Below are 19710 nucleotides of genomic sequence, written 5' to 3' on the forward strand. Positions count from 1 at the left end.
CAAGCCCTGAAAATAAATAAAATCAGAGAAAATGAATGAGAAGAATGATCTGGTATGTGCACCTCAAGCATCAGCGGTGAATTTGACGATGAAATCAGTTCGTTGTTTACAGTCCGTTGGATGATAATCAGGTGTGAGTGGGTTCTCTCTCTTTTCCAAATCCATCACTGTCTGATTTTTAAAACACACATTTGTGTAATTTTATCATCGCACGAACAAAAGACCTCAGAAGCAGAGTTGTTGATGCTCATCAGGCTGGAAAATGTTGCACAACTTTGAGAGTCTGAACTCCGCCAACTCACAGACAGACAGACTGTATCCAAATGGAGGGAAAAGTATGCGATCATGGTTACCATAATCATAATCTGTTGTTGGCTAACAGAGATCATGCATATTATAAAGATTTTTAATATACTACAAGATTACAAAGAAACTCAGGCTAATTTTTGCAGAGGATAATGTGTTCATGGGTCCATGCCAGGGGAACACTGATAAACAATAATGTGTGTGGCACAACAAAACATTTCCAGACAAGAGAGGAGATTAAAAGTTTGTTTGCTGGATTAAATGGGAAGCATTTTGTTGAGAGAAAATATAAACAGCTCTGCCATTTGTGATGCATGGTGGTGGTAGTGTCATGTTAGGGAGCTGTTTTGCTATATCTTGGTTTTCAGTGACTAATATAATGATAAATTTTGCATGCCATCACCATATTTTTAAATCAAGATACTAGGGGTGACTGGAGTAAGCTTTCTAACTAACAGCTTTCCTGGTTTAACATGAAGATCTGCAATTTCTTCTTCAAAAATTATATGTTGGATTGTACAAATTAGGTATTATATTCCCAAAAGTAGAGAAAATAATTTCATATTTAAGGGTTTTTAATGATGGGATTTTGGATATGTATATTTATCACTTCTGTCAACAACCAGAAAAACCTCCATTTTAACCATGTTTTTGGAAATGTTCAATAAATCAGGCTGTGAATGAGATAAAAAAAATATCCTTCTGTATAAACCTTAAGGATACAGTTGGGAGCATAAATGGAGAATCTGGTGTGTGTAAGTTTGCTGGATTTGCTGGTTATTGGCAGGGACACGTTTTAACCATCTCTACCTAAATCTACATCCATGGTACGATCTTCATCTGAACACAAACTTAGTAACACAGTCACACATCTGCTGCTGGCAAACCTCCTGAGAAAATTATCTTCAGACATTTGGACTTTAAAATTCAACACAGTTTTGTTAGAAAATACTATTTACAGACATCAGATCCAATCAAGTTAAAACAAATAAAGCAAAACATCTTAAATGCATCAAAGCTGACAAGATGCAGAGATTTATATCCTCATTCTGTTCCGATTTTAGGTGAAATGCAGGGATTCCTACGACTTAATTTTATCTGTCTATTAACTGAATATCAAGCAGGAAAATATGTTTGAGAAGAATCTTGTTAATCTTATGAAATAATGAAGCTGAAGTCGTGGCTTTGACACCTTTTCTCACAAGTGTGCAACAATCCACTTCTGGCCTTCGTTTATTTCTTTACATCTCTTTTTAAAAAATAATTGATGTGTTTTTATTCAGTCTTATTTATGTATTTATTTTTACATCATTTTTCTATCATTTATTTAATGTTTAATTTGATTTTATTTTATTTAAGTCTTTATTTTTTTCCAGATTATTTAGATTTTTGTACTTACTTTGTTTTTATATAATTGTGAATAAATTCTTGCATTAAGGGGTTAATAAATGTTATGAAAAAGCCTGAAGTGTGCAGTTCATGTGAGGAAACCCACTAGCATCTCAGTGTTGTTACTAGTGTGGATGACAGGGGGACTAAAACTCATCTAAGCTGAATAAGCAAAGTCAATAGTTCCCAGAAACATTTAGTTGGAGTCATCGAATGATGACGCATGAACAATATGAAAAATAATAACTTGTAGATTTTTGACACTGATGGGTTTGTAACACTGATCAAAATAATATGTTGTTCTTATTGGTTTATTTTGGTTTTGTTTTTCTACTTTTCTTCTCTGAATGAACTTCTCTTCAGGGCTCAGCTTATTTATAATAGCTGGAAACAACCAGAACATTATGCCTCTTGCAGTATTTAAAACCATGATGGAAAAAAGAGGAGATTTTCATGAGTGAACCTAAAACAATCCATATCTCAGGCATTTGGCCTGGCTTATTCCCGAAGAGAAGGATTCAGTTGTTTATATTTCTGTGTGTAAAGACTGTGTGATGGATGAGTATCTCCCTTCCACCACCTCTGAGTGTACAGAATTCCACTGGAGTGTCTTCAAGTCAAGTCATGTTTATGCTTTGAGTTGGGCTTTAACTTTAAGTTGCTTGTTTGAATGTGTTATTTCACCCCCAGGCTAAAGTTTTCAGACGTTTCAGTCTGTATTTCCCAGAAGAGATCAAATGTGGTTGAGATGAGAAAAGAGGAACTTATGACCTGTAAAGTGTTGCTCACATTTGACTGAATTCTTTGGTATTTGTGATAAAATGATCAATAAATGATTTACAGCGGTGTGTGATCATTTGGCAGATTTCAGCAATAAGTGAAGCCTCATCTAAAAAGAATCTTGTAAATGTGCTCATTTACACCCTGACGGCATCCTTCAGTTCCAGTAAATGCCACGATGTTTTTTCAGGTTTTAGACAATTCCCCTTTGGGCCTTGGAGGCAGCTAATACAATGACATTTGTGTCTCTGATTAGGTTTGTCTCTGAAAATGAACCACTTAACATGTGCTTCAACTTGGGAAGCAAATTTCATGAACATCTGTGGGCCAAAATATAATCTGATTATTTTAAAAGACTCACTAATGCATACTGGAACAGCTTCAGTGATCACTTTATTCTACACATAGTACCATCATCAGATCAGCGGCAGTCTCGCTTAGTGCTAATCAATAAACCACAGTGTAGGTTTTACATAGAAACAATGCTGCGCCTCACAGCCAAACCATTTCCCACATTTTAATTGTTTTATCTAAAAATGAAGAGAGTCAGTTGTACGGCCACATCCACAGTAATGAAGTTCAGTCTTACGTTACACCCAGGTGTTAGTGGATTTGTGCCATATACATTGTGAATTGTTTTATTGACACATTTCTTGGGAAGCTCTAAGCCAGGAGGGGCACATTCGCTTTGTTCAGTTTAACCCTTTTTTGTCTTTAGAATTTGTTCACATTTTTCTCAACCTTTTTCATTCATTAGGTGATTATTTTGGCTGTGTTACACATTAAGGCATTCATTTTTTGCAATAACCTTTTTCTTTAATCCACTTTATAAATCCAGTGTCACAAATCTTTTATACTCAAAACATTTTGAAACCCTTTGGTGACATTCGTGGCAAAAATATACACACAAAAAAATGTTATAAAAAGCATCATAAATCAGTTATCTTCCTGCCTTTTTGTCATAAATTACTTAAACTTCAGGCTTGCTAAACACTACCAAATATTAGTTTTCAGGATGTTAACATTTTAAGTAATTAACGTCCTGTTCACATTCACAGTACTAAAACAGTACCCAAATATTTGAGTAGACTGGGATTTGTGAGTAAGTGTGGGATTTTGGACACGACCGCTGACTAGCATGCTAGCTGTTAGCATGCTACTATGCCAGCTAGCATTAGATTCAAAGATTCAGTGTTTATTGTCATTTGCCCAGTACGGTCACAGGTTTCCCTGAACAATGAAATTCTTACTTTGCCATCCACACTGAATACCATAAAAGATTATAAAATAGAAGAAAGCAATTTAAATAAAGAAGATAAAGATAAAGATCCACCCTTACATTTATCCATAGTAGAAACTGTTTTTGGGTTAAGTGGATGCAGTTAGCTAGAATTAAAACAATATGAATCCAGCAGTAAGGACCAAAGTGGACCAAGCAGGTTTTTGTTCAAAAACCCAAAATTTAAACTTTACACAATCCAAAAAATTGAACTAAAAAAACTGATAAAAGAGGCCAGCTAAATATAACTAGACTCGAAATCAGAAGGAAGTAGAACTTAGGCAAGCAAACAAATGAATAAATGAACGTGAACACAATGACCTCCTGATCTAAATCAAGTACACACAAAAGGGGAAATACAATGGCTACTAAAGTCAGGAAGAAACAGATTATATCTGATTTACAGCTTGGCCTTAAAGTAAGCTACTGTATGTATAAAAGACAAAACTCTTATAGGCAGCAGGTTCCCTGTACAAAGAGCAGCTTTAGGTTAAGCAGGATTCTCACAACATAGCATGTTAAATCATGGCAGTGGTTCCCCTTTATCCCTAATTTAACCTCATATGACGTCAATGTCATATCCTCTATTCAAGTTTGTGTTTTTTTCAGCTTCACATATTTACAGGCTTAAAATAAATAAAAAGTTTCTGCATGCATCTCATACTTACTGTCAGTGAGCTGTGGATTTCTTCTACAGCTGCTTTTTTTAATCAGTAGATGCTGATACACCAGTAGAGCCTGGCTTCTAATAATCTCCGATCCATTTTCCATTAACTTCATGTTTAAATGGGATCTTTAACAAACAGTATGGACTGTTTTTCTCCACTGTGTTAATAACTCTAGCTCTTGGTTTCTATAGGGTTTCACAAAAAGGTGAAAAGGACGCCTGAAAATTGTCCCAAATGGCCCCAGGAATGAGGTGCTCAAGGAAACGAGAACTACCTTCCTTATTGTACTGCTCAAGGTCAGTAGGAAATGACAGGAAGTGATTGGATGAATGATACAGAAATGAGAGGGATTGCAAATCAAACTGACATTTTAAGGAAGGGAAAATGAGCAAGGAGTGATGCTTATCTCTGATTGGTGTTATTGTTTAACTTGTGTAAGGGATTGTGTTGCAGATCTAGCAAAGAATGACTTCATACCACAGAGCAGTGAGGCAATTGTCCTCCTGTTTCTAAATGATCTAGCCTTTATATTTCCGCCACGAAACCCAACATTAACTGCTTTATGTAGATTTCTGCAACGGTCCCTTCTCCTCAGACCAACACGCTTCATGCTTTATGTGAGGAGTTTGGGTGAATTGATGCTTGGAGGTGAATCCACCCCTCTCATAAAAATCATGCATTTTTCTCCATCTCGCGCCAGAGCAGATTGACTACCTTTTTCTGCCAAGAACTGACAATCAATACTTCATCGGCCAGTAATGCCTTCTTTTTATGGGAAACGTGCAGAGCTTATGCAAGAGGGTTCATTATTTCATACTCAACAAAGACAAGAGAAACAAAAATATTTAGAGGGAATTGAAAAATAAACCAAAATCATATTGCCATTGTGGCAAGAAATCAGCCCTAAATTGCTTTTTCTACTAGAGATGCAGAGAAGAAAATTCCATAGGCTTAACAGCTTTTATATACATGGAGATAAAGCAGGTAAAGGTTTGGCCTATTATGTTAAAAAACATGCAGAATCCCAAACTATTGCAGCTGTATCTGACCTAGAAGGGCACAAGGTTTATAAAAATAAACTGATAAATGACTGTTTCAAGAATTTCTATAAAAAACTGTATTCCTCCGAACAAGCTCCAGAGGGGGAGCAAGTAATGAACAATTCTTTGCTCAATTTAACGTACCAAATTTGTCAGAAGAGCAGAAGACTGCCCTTAATAGTCTAACCAAGACATTTAAAAAAATTACCAGGATCTGATGGTTTTTTTTGTGAATTTTAGAAACAATTCCACCACAGTCTTGTAGAACCTCTTCGATATGTTCAATCATTCAATCACCAGCAGAATTCCCACAGACACTGAAGGAGGCCAAAATATCCTTAATGTAAAGAAAGGGAAGTGTCCCAAAGCTTGTGCATCCTACAGGCCTGTAGCTCTCTTAATGTGGATAGGAAGATACTTTTTATTTAGAAAATCTCCTAAAATTAACGGGTAAAGGAAAACTAGAGAGGTTTTCTAAATGTTAGACGCTTGCTCATTCAAGCTTTTAAAAAAAATCTATTAACAGTCTGGTGCTTTATCATGATGCAGAGAACTTTATCAAATTGATCAATTATATACTAGACCACAGGCAGCAGTCGTGACTAATGGCTCCGGTCTGATTACGTCAACACTAACAGAGAGGGGGATGCAGGGCTGTCGTTTATCACCTCTCATATTTGCTTTGGCCATTGAGCCACTTCCTAAGGGCCATAAGAGTGACATTTACAATACCAGACAGCTGTGTCACAGAATAACAGCTGATGTTCTGATCCTTCTGACCAACCCTGAAACATCTGTACCAGGTCTCTCTGATGTGATTGACAGATTTAGTTGTTTTTCTGGTTATAAGATCAACTTGGTTAAATCAGAGGCTACGTCTCTTGGTTCTCTTTCAACAAAACGCTGCTGTCGGCGCAAACCTCCATGTCCAAAACTGTTATTTTTCAAAAAATGAATCAAACTGTATGGTTTTTGTAATAATGGACATAATGTCATCAAACTTGGTATCGTGTTCTACATCATATATCTTTGGTCAAGACTTCGTCTTTCTACAAATAAGGCATTTTATCTCTAATAGCACAACTCTTATTGATCACTCTGAGACATCCCCTGTTGAGAAAATGCTGTTCCAACAATAACTGAGATTCTCTTTGAGCTCATTTTATTTAATGGTTTATCTATTATTGATGTGCAGGGGTCAGAGGTGTGTGGGAGGAGTTGTCTGTCACCATAAATGAAGAAACATGGGATACCATCTGGTCTTTTGCAAATAAAATTTCAATTTGCACTGGAACAAGATCAATACAACCTAAAATTTTACACAGATTCCTTATTTCCCCCTTACCACAGGCATCTCTTCAGGTGTAAAACTGATGTGGCTATTGAAGAGATTTTTTTTTATAAATACAGAAATGGACCCCATGTCCCCGATTCTGGGTCTTCCAAGTAAATATGTGAAAATAGTGGCTAAGAGTGTAACGTTTGCAGCTAAGAAAAATATTCTTTTGCAATGAAATTAGGGACAAGATTCCTTCTGTCTGTGGTTAGCGCAAAGTATTTTCTAACTAATCCCCCTAGAATATCTTATCACCATTATACATGGCTATGTAAATCATTTCTACAGAGTGTGGCGTCCATTTGTGGACTATTTCGGACAGGACCTCTCCTCCACCTTTTTAAAAGGACCCACTATTCTATGCTATAGTTTCATTTCTCATATAAGAGCTGTTGCGTATGCTTTATTGTGCGTCTTATTTTTAAAGACACTGTTCTAAACTGAAAAAAAAACAATGAAAAAAAAGCTTTCTATAAGTTTTATGATAATTTAATTTAATGATATATGAGCACATTTGTGTGATTTATTGTGGTTTGTAATTGTAGCAAACTCATGAGTTAGTATGTGAGTGTGTGTTTTGTGAAAAGAAAAGTTATTAATTAGTTCTGCAACATTAAGCTTGCTACTTGGAAGCAGCTTGTTCTACTTTCATGTCAAAACCTGTCTGGAAACACTGGCCAAGAAATGACTGAAAATGTATTAAGATAATATGTAGACTTCCTTGTTTTTCTTTCATCTGCAGCTGTGATTAACCAACCGATCATAACGCCACGTCTGGCACTAACTTCAGCTTCACATTACAAAACCAGAAACCCTGTAACATCTGGATAACATGTCCAAAATCCACGTCATAATCCATGGCTGTGAATTAGGAGTTGGCATCGTATTCCTTGGCTGTTGCTATTGTGGAGTTTGCTTCTTACTTTTCACTCAAGACTTGTTCCTTTGCCATGTTGTGTGTTCTGGGAGACATGTTAGGCTACATGTACATGGCAAATGCAGCTTTGGAAGCACTGATAGTTAACCTATACGTAAATGCCTTCCAAGGTGAGGATTTTTGGAAAATCCGGCTTTGCTGTTTATGTGAGGACAGGATGAGTGTCAGAGTCAAGTTGTGCGGTGCCGTCTGTGTGGCTTGAGCCATAATATGTGCCGCTAACTTTTTATGTTTACATGTCAATGGCAAAAGTAGCTAAGAGTGTGTTGGTACTAATCTTGTTAACAGGACTTTTTACATGTCTGCACATAAATATACAGTTACCATATTACTACACAGAGGAACAAAGATGTCAGCATATGCTTTAGGGTCCATAGCATCAATGCCTTCGTCTTGTAGGAACTGCTGACACACTCCAGCCACATGAGGTCTAGCATTGTCTTGCATTAGGAGGCCCCAGGGCCAACTGCACCAGCATATGGTTACACAAGGGGTCTGAGGAGTTCATCTCGGTACCTAATGGCAGTCAAGCTACTTCTGGCGAGCACATGTAGGGCTGTGCGGCCCCCCAAAACAATGCCACCCCACACCATTACTGACCCACTGCCAAACCGGTCATGCTGAAGGATGTTGCAGGCAGCAGAACGTTCTCCATGGCATCTCCAGACTCTGTCACGTCTGTCACATGTGCTCAGTGTGAACCTGCTTTCATCTGTGAAGAGCACAGGGCGCCAGTGGCCAAGTTGCCAGTCTTGGTGTCCTCTAGTAAATGCCAAACATCCTGCAAGGTGTTGGACTGTAAGCATAAACCCCCACCTGTGGCCGTCGGGCCCTCATACCACCCTCATGGAGTCTGTTTCTGATCGTTTGAGCAGACACATGCACATTTGTGGCCTGCTGGAGGTCATTTTGCAGGGCTGTGGCAGTGCTCCTCCTGTTCCTCCTTGTACAAAGGCAGAGGTAGCCGTCCTGATGCTGGGTTGTTGCCCTCCTACGGCCTCCTCCACGTCTCCTGATGTGCTGGCCTGTCTCCTGGTAGCACCTCCATACTCTGGACACTACACTAACAGACACAGCAAACCTTTTTGCAACAGCTCGCATTGATGTACCATCCTAGATGAGCTGCACTACCTGAGCCACTTGTGTGGGTTACTGACTTCGTCTCATGCTACCACTAGAGTGAAAGCACCGCCAGCATTCAAAAGTGACCAAAACATCAGCCAGAAAGCAGGAACTGAGAAGTGGTCTGTGGTCACCACCTGCAGAACCACTCCTTTATTGCGGGTGTCTTGTTAATTGCCTATAATTTCCACCTGTTGTCTGTTCCACTTGCACAACAGCATGTGAAATTTATTGTCAATCAGTGTTGCTTCTTAGGTGGACAGTTTGATTTCACAGAAGTATGATTGAACTGGAGATACATTGTGTTGTTTAAGTGTTCCCTTTATTCTTTTGAGTAGTGTATATGTTAGCACATGCTTATATATAGATCACAGCTTACAAATTTGTTAATTATGATTAATCATGATAATCACCATTCGGGACTACCTAAAATTTGCCCGTTTTTATTGCAAGTGTAACCCACTCCTGGAAATACACGCTTCTCTAGGTCCTGAAGGAGCGAGGACTCGAGTGCAATGACCACAACACCACGGTTTCAGTTAACTGCACTTTAACTGTGATATTGATTAATAACAAAAAAAATATGGAACACTTTTAAAGAAATTATATTTATATGAAAAAAAATAAAAATGAGTCCCTTTAAAGAAAATAAAAGTCTCTGTGAGTTTTTGTGTTGTGTGTCTCTCAGTTCAATCACTGTTTTTAAAAGTCAGAGTCAGTCATTTCAGCTCTGTGTATTCTGAGCTGTCTTGATCCAAAAGTCAGAAAATCCGCACGGTCTACAGATTGTTGGAGTGCACTCTTTCTATCGTGTATTCATGTTGGTGCCGCCTCAGGTGACGGCACAATCCTACCACAGGCAGACAGTTTGTCGGCTAGTTCCCAGAGAATTTGTCGATCCTGTGTCCTGGAATCAAGCTGGGTGGCTCGCCATCTACTGGATCCCTGGAGTTCTTCAGAATCTTCTTCTGGAACTTTTCGTCCCAAATAAAAACCTGACCGAGTTACATATGCTCCACTATCGAGGCACGCCGGCGCCTAGTCTCGGGCTGCAACCTCGACAAGTGGGAACACTCGCTGTTTTTAATTTCAGTTTCTGCTACTGCCAGGACTCCACTCCCTTAACGTTTCGCTCCTCATGAGCATGCTCTTTGCTGCGACGGCAGAGGCAAAAGAGGAAGTAAAACCTCTGCGACGCTAAAGTCTTTCCCAGTATGGGTCATACTCGGCATCTGATTGGCTCCTAAATGCTAGTTTGCTACAACTTGCTGGCTAGCTGATGCAATACAGAATATGCTGCCTTTAGGTGTCCTAGGACTTTTCCACATTTGGCGAATAAAAGAAAAAAAACTAAATTAATGAAATAATTTTAATGAAATAATTTTCTCTTTTTATTAAATTAAAATCAGTTAACCTGGTTTTTTACCTGGGTTACACAAGCCAATCCAAACAATTATTTAGTGTTAACTGATCTTCCTTAGATAAATATCAGATGTCCGAGGTTCAGTAAATGCAGCATATAATGTACTTCTATATGTCGTTCTACATCATCTCCCATCATTTACATATGATCACATGGGGCCGGTTGTTCAAACGTAATCTGATTTGATTTCAGTTATCAGATAGGATCAAATCTTGAAAATGGGTTGTTCAAAAGGGAAATCCGGATTCTGAAATCCACTTGGATCACGTAATCCAATCCTGGTTGTTATCCGGATAAAACCCTCAGTTTGGGTTGTTCAGAACTTTTGAGCAGAATCCGGATAACTTTTAACCAAAAAAACAGGATTATCCAGATCCCAACAGAGGGCAGGATTACAAGGTGGATTTCTGGAAGAAACTGCAGCAAAACCTAACAGCTGATTAAATAAATAACTTTTTTTTTCAGGACATATGCTGATATTTCTATTTTGCACCTGTATTATAACCGTTACAGTGATAAAATGATTAACATAGGGACAGGCTCCTATTAAGCCTTTCATCGTAGTAAAATAAAATGGTAAAAAAAAAAATAAAAGGAGGATGACATTATCATGTCCCCTCGAAATAAACCCCCAAACAAATCCAATAATAAACACAAATAAAATATTCAATTGTCTTGTTATTCATCACTGCATAATCAGTAGAGAACCTGTCAAAAAAATATTTATTAACGATTGCATCCCTCTACACGTCCTGTCCGTCCATCATTCTGACAGAATGACAGAGGTTGGACTGGTACCTCAACACAGGGCTACGGTGTGTTATTAACATTGTCAGAAAGAGGGAGCTTTAATATGGTCGCAATGTTATGCAGGACAGTACATGCACATATTATGTTACAGTGGTTCCACTCACAAAGCATGCAAACGGCCTCGTTTACCTGTTTTTCTTCACATGGCCGGCAGCACACATTGATCTACATATAGGAAATCCAGATTTCGTGGATTTTGGATCAGAGGGATCCATTCCTATTTTGCTTTAAACAACTGGGGTAAAAGTAAGCTGGATTATGTGATCCACCGTCCATCCGGATTAACCACCAAATGTTGACAACTGAAGTTAAACAGCTGATATTGATGAAGAAACTAATAGAACTAATGATCTGCCTAAAAACACAAAGGTCTCATTTGTGCCCCTCTTTTCTTGCTCCTGCTTGGTCCCCCTTCAAACCCGCCCCTGCATATACACAAAGTATGAATCCTTTCTACAACTTATCTGCTACTGTGATTGAGAAGGGTCCTGCCAAAAACAATACTTTGGGGTAAATATGTGCTGGTATGAATAATGAACTGCTAGATTCCTCCTTCTCACTTGAATGATAAACAAATGCTATGAGACAGACGGTACTTGCATAAATGCTGATCAGCTGATAACCTTCAGCCATCATGATTCACGGAGCAGGAGATGGAGGGAAGGAGCAGACACAGAGAAGACCAGAGAGCCACTAGACCAGCCACGTTTATACACAAAGCTGTAAAAGAAAAAAAAAGTGTGGATGTGGAACCCTCTCAATGGAAAAGTATGGATGTTAAAACACTCCTCCATGGGGACAATGCCCATGTGTTCTTCCATCAGTGTACTTTCTATGAAATCCATCCATTGAGTCAGGCTCATCTTTTCCATCTTGCCTCCACGTCCTACCGTCATAACAGGACTTGTCATGCCATGAATACTTTAATTGCATTTAATTACATGAAAAATTACTGCTGTAGATGTATATATATATATATATATATATATATATATAAGTTAGGAATTTGAGAAGATCTCAGGCACAATGCTGTTAAGAAAGTCTTACTTTACAGCCAGGTTTAAATATGACTGTCTGACTTCTTGTTGCAGGACAATAGAAGTTAATCTCCTAATACCAAAAGTGCATGAGGAATAATGTAAGGGCTGGATTAAACTGCGTGATTGTCCACTGCAATATATATAACATCTGGTCAACAAACTATCCACAATGATAATCTAAGCTAGCATCCAACCAAAAAAAGAGGCACCATATTGAGCGGCTGTATTCGTGCTATAAATGTCTGCTTCCTCCTTTCAGCATGCAGTAAGGACACACAGGGGGCTGTGTTGGGCTGCAGAGGGAGCAAAGCATCTGGTCTTCATTGAAGAGGCCTCACGCAGGAAGGACTATTACACTCTGACTGGCACTCTGTGAATGAATCCTTTATGAGGGGTTGGGATTCTGCACACCAAAAACAACCAGTTCAAGCCACATTTTGACATTTAGATTTGTTTTCAGTCCATTAGCTGTCAGGTGACCAATGCTAACATTTTGTTAGGTTAATGAACATTTCAGCACATACGGAGTCAAGAACTTACCTCAGACAAATCGTTTCCGTAGAAATAACATGATGGGAATGGTAACCATGCAACAACTAGAATAGGGTGTTATTTTTTCGTGCGCACACTCACATGTGTATTTATCCATAAATACTGCCCTTCTGTCTTTTTTTCTACATCACTTGTCTCTTCTAAAAAGTTTTCTTTTTCTAAACACCCTCATTCTGAAAATAATGTTTTATATATATGTATATATATATATATATATATATATAGTTTGTTTATAGATCTATATATGTACAATCTGACTTTTCTTTCAGAACTTTTTTAAATACTTACATTTTTTCTCATTTCACTTCACCATTAAATGAGGTGAAAAAATAAATGAACGAAAAAAATGACGTGAAAAGAAGGAATACACCTGCCAAAAAGGACCCGACTCTTTCAAGCCACTGCAGATCTTTTCAAACTGCTCCTTTCTGAATATTATGACATTTTCCAGCAATATCATCGAAAAAATTTCAATTAAAAATGTCTTTTTTTTTTATTTGGCCTATTAAATCTTTGACAGCGTGACCTGGAGTAATAAAATATAGATATTGTATTATTAATAAATATTGACAGTTTAAGGAAAATATTTAAAATTATCTTAATATTTCTTAATGTTTCTTTTATTATAAACTATTCAATAAATTCTAAATAAATTAAATGTAAAAATAAATGTAAAAATAATTTATTATCAATATAAATATGCATAGTTTTGAATTTCAGTATTAAGCTAACTATAATAAATACACATTCAAATATTTAAAAATTTTATAATTTTCTTTACTACTAACTGTTTTAAAATATATATTGTATTTTTTACACATTAAAAGCATCTAAACTTATAGTGTTACACTCCAAATAAAACATAACACACCCATTATAATTTAACCAACAATGAAATGAGCATAAAATGGGCTCTTTAAATTTGGACACTTTTGTTCATAATAAATTAAGTCAGACTTGGATAGTAGTGATGAAAAGAGAAACACCTGGCAGGTTTCTTCTCCTGTTAAAAGGAATAAAAATACAACAAATCATTTTGCAAGATTAAGTAAAACCTCTAAGAATAAAATCATAATTTATTAAAGTTGCATTACGCAACTTCCCAACCTTAAAACTTTGCGTTCTGGACTCATTTGATGCCACCGTGACTTTACAACAACTTTACTTTACAACTTTTTCATCCGGGACGCTGCATGACATTGCAGCCGAGTTACACATACATGTGCTAGCAAACAGATACCAACACACATACTGTTTTGAACGAGCACTGGGGCTTATTCGTCAAAAGAAACGCAAGGAGACCTTACTGGAGGAAGAAGGGAAAAGAAAGAGAGAAAGAGACAGAAGAAGAGATAAGGCAAGGGTCAATACAAGACTTTTAGTGGATGGAGAGAGCTCACAGTGCAGGTAGGATGCAAGATGGATGCTGAATTAGACGTTGATAGGGGGCGCGTCACAAAGAAAATCTACAAACATTTTATATTGCGTCTTTAAAATCAGATTTGTGTAATCAGAATAGCTTCTTTCTATCTTTAAAGTGGTTATATTACATCAGTAATGGGTTAAAATACTTGTAACTTTAAAAGTTACTTTGTCGATTCATTATTCCTTCCATCTCGTCTATTCAGTCATTTATTTATGTTTTAGCAGCTGTATCTGTCATTTCATGCCACGAATAATAAAAGAGCCCATCTCCATCTCCACATGACAAACTTGAGCAACAATAGCAGCTGATATACTCACATTGTTCCTGGAAGTCATGAATGTCTCTGTTGGTGTTGGACTTGTGTGTATTTGCACAGCTGAAAGCCGCATGATATTTACCCACAGCTACACAAAGGATGGAGGAAGAGGAGGCGGAAGAGGAGAGGTGTGGCTTTCAGGTTCCTGTTGTGGGAAACAATGTCCCTCAGGGTGAATACCTAAAAAGCCTCATAGACATGTAATGGTGTGAAAACTCACATCAACAAGGATACCAACACCACACAGCTTGTACATAATGCTAAAAGCACTGAGTTGTATTTGCTGCCTGAGGGAGTGTGTTGAAAATTTACAGGACATTTCACATTTATTAAGGGGGCTGTAAATTCCAGGGCCAATAACTTGGATTTTATAGGGTCACCATAAACTAGATAATTACAAAGAAATGACTTTAGTAGCTTGATTTACAGTTCAACATGGACACGGAGGCTTCATCTGAAGGTTTTGTGGAAAAAAAAGATAAATCTTAGCCTTTCCACAGAGGAAAACTTAAACCGAATAAAGAGTAAGTTTCAAAACATTTTTAAATAAGCTTCTCTTTCTTCCTTATCTATTCAAGGTTTCCAGTTAATCTAAAACAAAATCTTTTTACTCGACCTTATGTAGCTACTTGTTTGTTTGCAAGAAATCTTCTCTACGATATGCTTGGGATTCTACATTTGCAGAGTGGGAATGAACAACATCGGTGGGCCAAAACACTTCAAACACACCCAAGAAGATAAAGCGATGAAGCATTAAGAACCCAAACCACTGATGTGTTTGCTTGGCAAGATTGTTTTGGAGACATTAAGCAGACATAAACATTGCAAGTGCTTTTAAAAACGGAAGAAATATGCAAATCTACCATGTCAAGTAAATTCCCATCAGTGAAAGGCATGGACTGTGACACAAACACTATATTTGTTCATATATCTGCCCACTTAATTTGTTGTTTTCCAGCAGTCCTGATGTTTACTCAACACTTTTCAAGAGAAAATAAGGAGTGTTTCTGTGCAGAAGCACAACTAATTAACTTTGTGTGTGTGTGTGTGTGTGTGTGTGTGGCTGTGTTTCTTCTTGCTGCATGAGGTTTACAGTTCAGGAGAAGCCATAAAATGTGAAAGGCTATATTCATCTCACAGACTGAGGATTAACCCTCTGCTTCGTGTGGCTGCACGCTCACAACTGGGCAAGTATTAAAAGTCTACAAAAATAAAAGACTCACGCTGTTTTGTACTTTTACATAAACTTTGAAAGCAAAAATAATAGTTAATACGCTACTCACAAAAAAGTTAGAGATATTCTTGTTTGAACTTGTTTGATGTTAAATGCACTGTAACCTTTACAGGTGAACTTAGTTTGACTTTTAAACCTTTGAATACACATGTACAACTGTTCAATGTTTAAATATTTATTGCACAAAAGGATGATTAATGCCAAAAAAAAAGAAAAAGCAAAAAGACAAGAAGCATCTGAACCATGAGTCAACCACTAAATGTTCTGGTTCAAAGTCTTCTTGTATTTAACCAGTCCTCTTCATCACATTGTTCATATTTTAACACAAGAACAAATATCCCACAAGTTACTGAGACACTCCTTTGTATGTGATATATTATTAGGTTTTCTTCAAATAAATATTTACCACTGTGAGATTCTACCGTACATTCGTTATATAATAACAGTGTAACATAAACTTTGGATATTTTCAGTAAACTTCACCTGAAAGTTGAATATCCCAAACTCTTTGTGAGGAGTAAATGTGAAAATAACAATATTAACCCTCCAAGTGGGAAAGTTGTAAAATTACAACAAGCACCAGGCCATGTTTCCAGAAAGAGAGTTTGTCTGTTACCACTTTCCACTGCTAACGTGCAGTGTGAAAGCAAATCAAACCAAAAACAACAACAAAAAAGAGGTGCAACATTTTTCTGAATCCCTGGTGTGAATCCATCCTGACTTCCGATCAGTTTGATCTGTTTTAACCATCAAGGCTTGGTGCTACAGAGGAGTAAAGAGCTGCTTATGATCAGGGCTGAAAGCAACCGGACCAGCTGAAAGTTTTCACTGCTGTATTTAGAAATCAAAGGCCATTGTTGCATTTAATCTTCTTGATTTAAAACATTAAGTTTCTTTTTCCACCTCCTCATCTGTGCCTCTCCATTTTTTCCAGATTGTTGGTGACTCAGCATTTCATCTATTCCATGAACTTAGTTTGCTCTCCACATGTGTTTCGCACATTTTGTTGGCAAGCTGAAACATTTTCCCAGATTCAGTGAGGATGTGGAATCAGATGATGGGTTAAATGGGTCCTCTTCCTCACAGGGAAAGGTAGGGGATGGTGCTCATGGGGCCTTGGGTCCTGCACTGACTGGGGCCATGTGCCTGGGTTCCATACTTCATGATGACTGCTGGTTGTCCAGGTCTAGGGGCCCTTTTTCTTTGCTTTCTGATCCTAATGATATGCATCATTAAACACAACCAGCTCCTTTTATTTTGCACTCACACACTCTCAGTCTCTAACACACATGCCTGTGCAGCTACTGTGTTGTCCTTCAGGTTTAATCATTATTAGCTGCAGTTATGTTGTCTTCCTGTAGATGCTCCTCATGGTTCTCCACTTTGCTTTCCTTATGCTGAATATATTTTCTGTTAGGTTTTACAGTTGTAGCAGCTGGTTGTCTGTTCAGTCTGTATGGGTTTTAACAGTAAAATTATTGTTTTTTTTCTGTATCTTTCACTTCTTTTTTCCTTATGTTCACTCTCTCCCCTATTTTGTTCCTCCTGTCAGGTTCAGCATTAATTTCTAATTCAGAAATAAACATATAAAAATGTATAAATACTTCAATTATATAAAGGGAAACCCGATCTTAATTTCCTTTATATCCATTAACTCTTAAAGGTCCCATATTATGCAAAACTCACTTTCTAAATGTTTTCTAACAGTCATAACCTGTGTATGAGGCCCGAAAATGAGGAAAGTCTGTCACCTCTCTCACTTGCTTGCTCCACTTTTTAGCAAATATGTGCTCAAATAGGTGAGTCTGACATCTTTCCCTTTGTGATCTCATGAAGGGAAATAACCACTACCCCCGGTAGTGGATACTGCCATTGCCCCCGCCTAGCTGAGCCTGCCCTCTAAAATCACAAACCGGGCACCACGAAATTCAGATCCTCTCCCAGAGAGGGGCGTGGACAAGCATCACTCGTGGGAAGGGATAACAAAACTGTGGCCAAATGATAATGGGCGAGATGTTCGTTATAGCTGCATGCAGCAAATTAGTTTGATTTAATCTTGGGATAAATCATAATGATACTAAATGCTGTGATCTTTGGTGATTCAGCACATTGTTTTAACAAGTAAGACACACTTAATTCAGGTGCTTCAGTTTGAAATGGTTTGAAACTAAAACAATATAGCGGACATTATGCAAGATCTTCAGGCCTTAGTAACACATAGCCAGGACATAGCGATGGGCAGATCAATATTCTGGATACTTTGATATCAGTCAAAATATCGGATTCAATATTTTGTTGAGTATTGAGATGCCACTGCAGATACAAAACATGACATTTGTTTTCTCTCAGAGACTTTTTGGCAAAAAAGAAAAAAGAAAAAAGAAAAAAAAAATGCATGCAAGTCCAGCCACACCATAGGCCTTTTGTGTCACATGATTACAGCAGCCAATCAGATGTCTTAATGATGCTGCTGTTGTTAGTGATGTTTGTTTTGATATTTTCCTGGTCTAATGCAGATTATTGCACATTATGTTTTATTATTTTTATCGTATTACTATTACATATTTTTATTTATTTAGTTAGTTAATTTTATATTAATCTGTAGTTTTATTATTTTAATTTTTAAAAATATTTATCTTCATTTAATTTACTTATCAGTATAATTATTGTTTATTTTAGGTACTGATGTAAGATATTAATGCACACTGTAAAATCATGATTTTCCTTTGAGAGTCTATAAATCGTTATCTATGACAAAGTACGATAAACTAATGGTTTCGTATCGAGTACTCGTAGCTATTCAGTAATATATATTTCTATATATATCACTAAATGGGCTCCGTACATGTAAAACTCAACCTTTCATGCAATCAAGCACGTAGTCATGCCTTAGGCAATGTTTAGCTTTCCTCTTTGACCTCCACTAAAGGTGGATCTGCATGGAGATAGGAGCAAACGCAAGTAAGAACAAGGATAATGTTGCTGCTTGGAGACTGTCAGAAAACCAGCAATTAAGTTTAAAACTATGTCAGACTGAGAAGACGTCATGGTTTTTTTTTTTTTGGTTTTTTTTTTTTTGTTTGTTTTTTTGTTTGTTTTTTTTTTTTTTAAAGGTGCTTTCTTGAAAAAAGTGATCATTGCAGATAGATGGGTCCTCGTCAAGCGGCAAGCTCCGCCTGTAAAATGTGAAGCCTATGCGGAAGTGCACCAAATTGCAGTTCAATTGCATCCCTCATAGCACTCACTCACTAACAAAAAAAGCAAAACATTTAAGGATTAATAGGTAAAGATTACCTTCATGACAACTGTGAGGGGGGTGAACTTTTTTCTAACTCATCCGTTTGGATCTTATGTAATCTTGAAAGTCAACATAATTAGGGGCGTGTCCTTTTGATTAACAGTTATCCAATATCCGTGGCAAGAAGGGAGAGTGCAGCACAACCATGGTTTTTAGCCCGCCTACATCTGTTAGCTGGTTACCTACCGTTAGCTCCAGGTTTGCTCAGTTAGCTCTTAGCTACAGGCAGCTTGGAGTTTGATGGATGTCAATCATCCAGCCCCATCTTCACAGTCTCCCTCTTAGCTCCACCTCTTTGCCTATTTTTGGATTTTTTGGGAATGACAACACACGTGATGCTGCCAAGATGGCGATGGTGGGGACCACCTAATGAGCTTCAGTTCAGCTCTTCAGGAACCTACGGGTGACGTCACGACGTCTCCATCCATCTCTTTTATAGTCTATGGCCCTTGCCTTGCAGGCATAGAAAACCACGCCCACCGATGCAGTTGAAGGGATGTAAGCTCAGCTGCTGTCTTCCAATCATTTCTACCTGTGTATCCCATCCTGTCTACTCTTTGCTCCCTGCTCTCCCCCCAACCCTTGCAGTTGCAGGCATTTTTCAAATTAAGTAGGAGGTGTAGTTAGACTTCAAACACCTTTAGTTTCACGCTGCATCATAGCTTACTGTATTTTCCTAAGTGCTTAAGGATTTCCTTTTCCCCTTGACATTTTCCAATGAGGTCAAGGAAAAAAGCTTGGGAAAAGATAAAAG

General features: G+C 37.6%; 1 long non-coding RNA gene across 1 annotated transcript; it reads right to left on the reverse strand.

The window, feature by feature from the left end:
- Positions 1 to 593: 593 nt before the first annotated feature.
- LOC121634544 lies at positions 594 to 19298 on the reverse strand. Its single transcript, XR_006009254.1, has 3 exons — positions 19139 to 19298; positions 16899 to 16904; positions 594 to 604 (listed from the first exon to the last, which is right to left on the reverse strand). It is a non-coding gene; the product is annotated as an uncharacterized LOC121634544 (long non-coding RNA).
- Between the last annotated feature and the right edge of the window lie 412 nt (positions 19299 to 19710).

The sequence above is a fragment of the Melanotaenia boesemani genome, chromosome 2, assembly GCF_017639745.1.
Source record: "Melanotaenia boesemani isolate fMelBoe1 chromosome 2, fMelBoe1.pri, whole genome shotgun sequence".
Lineage (NCBI taxonomy): Eukaryota > Metazoa > Chordata > Actinopteri > Atheriniformes > Melanotaeniidae > Melanotaenia > Melanotaenia boesemani.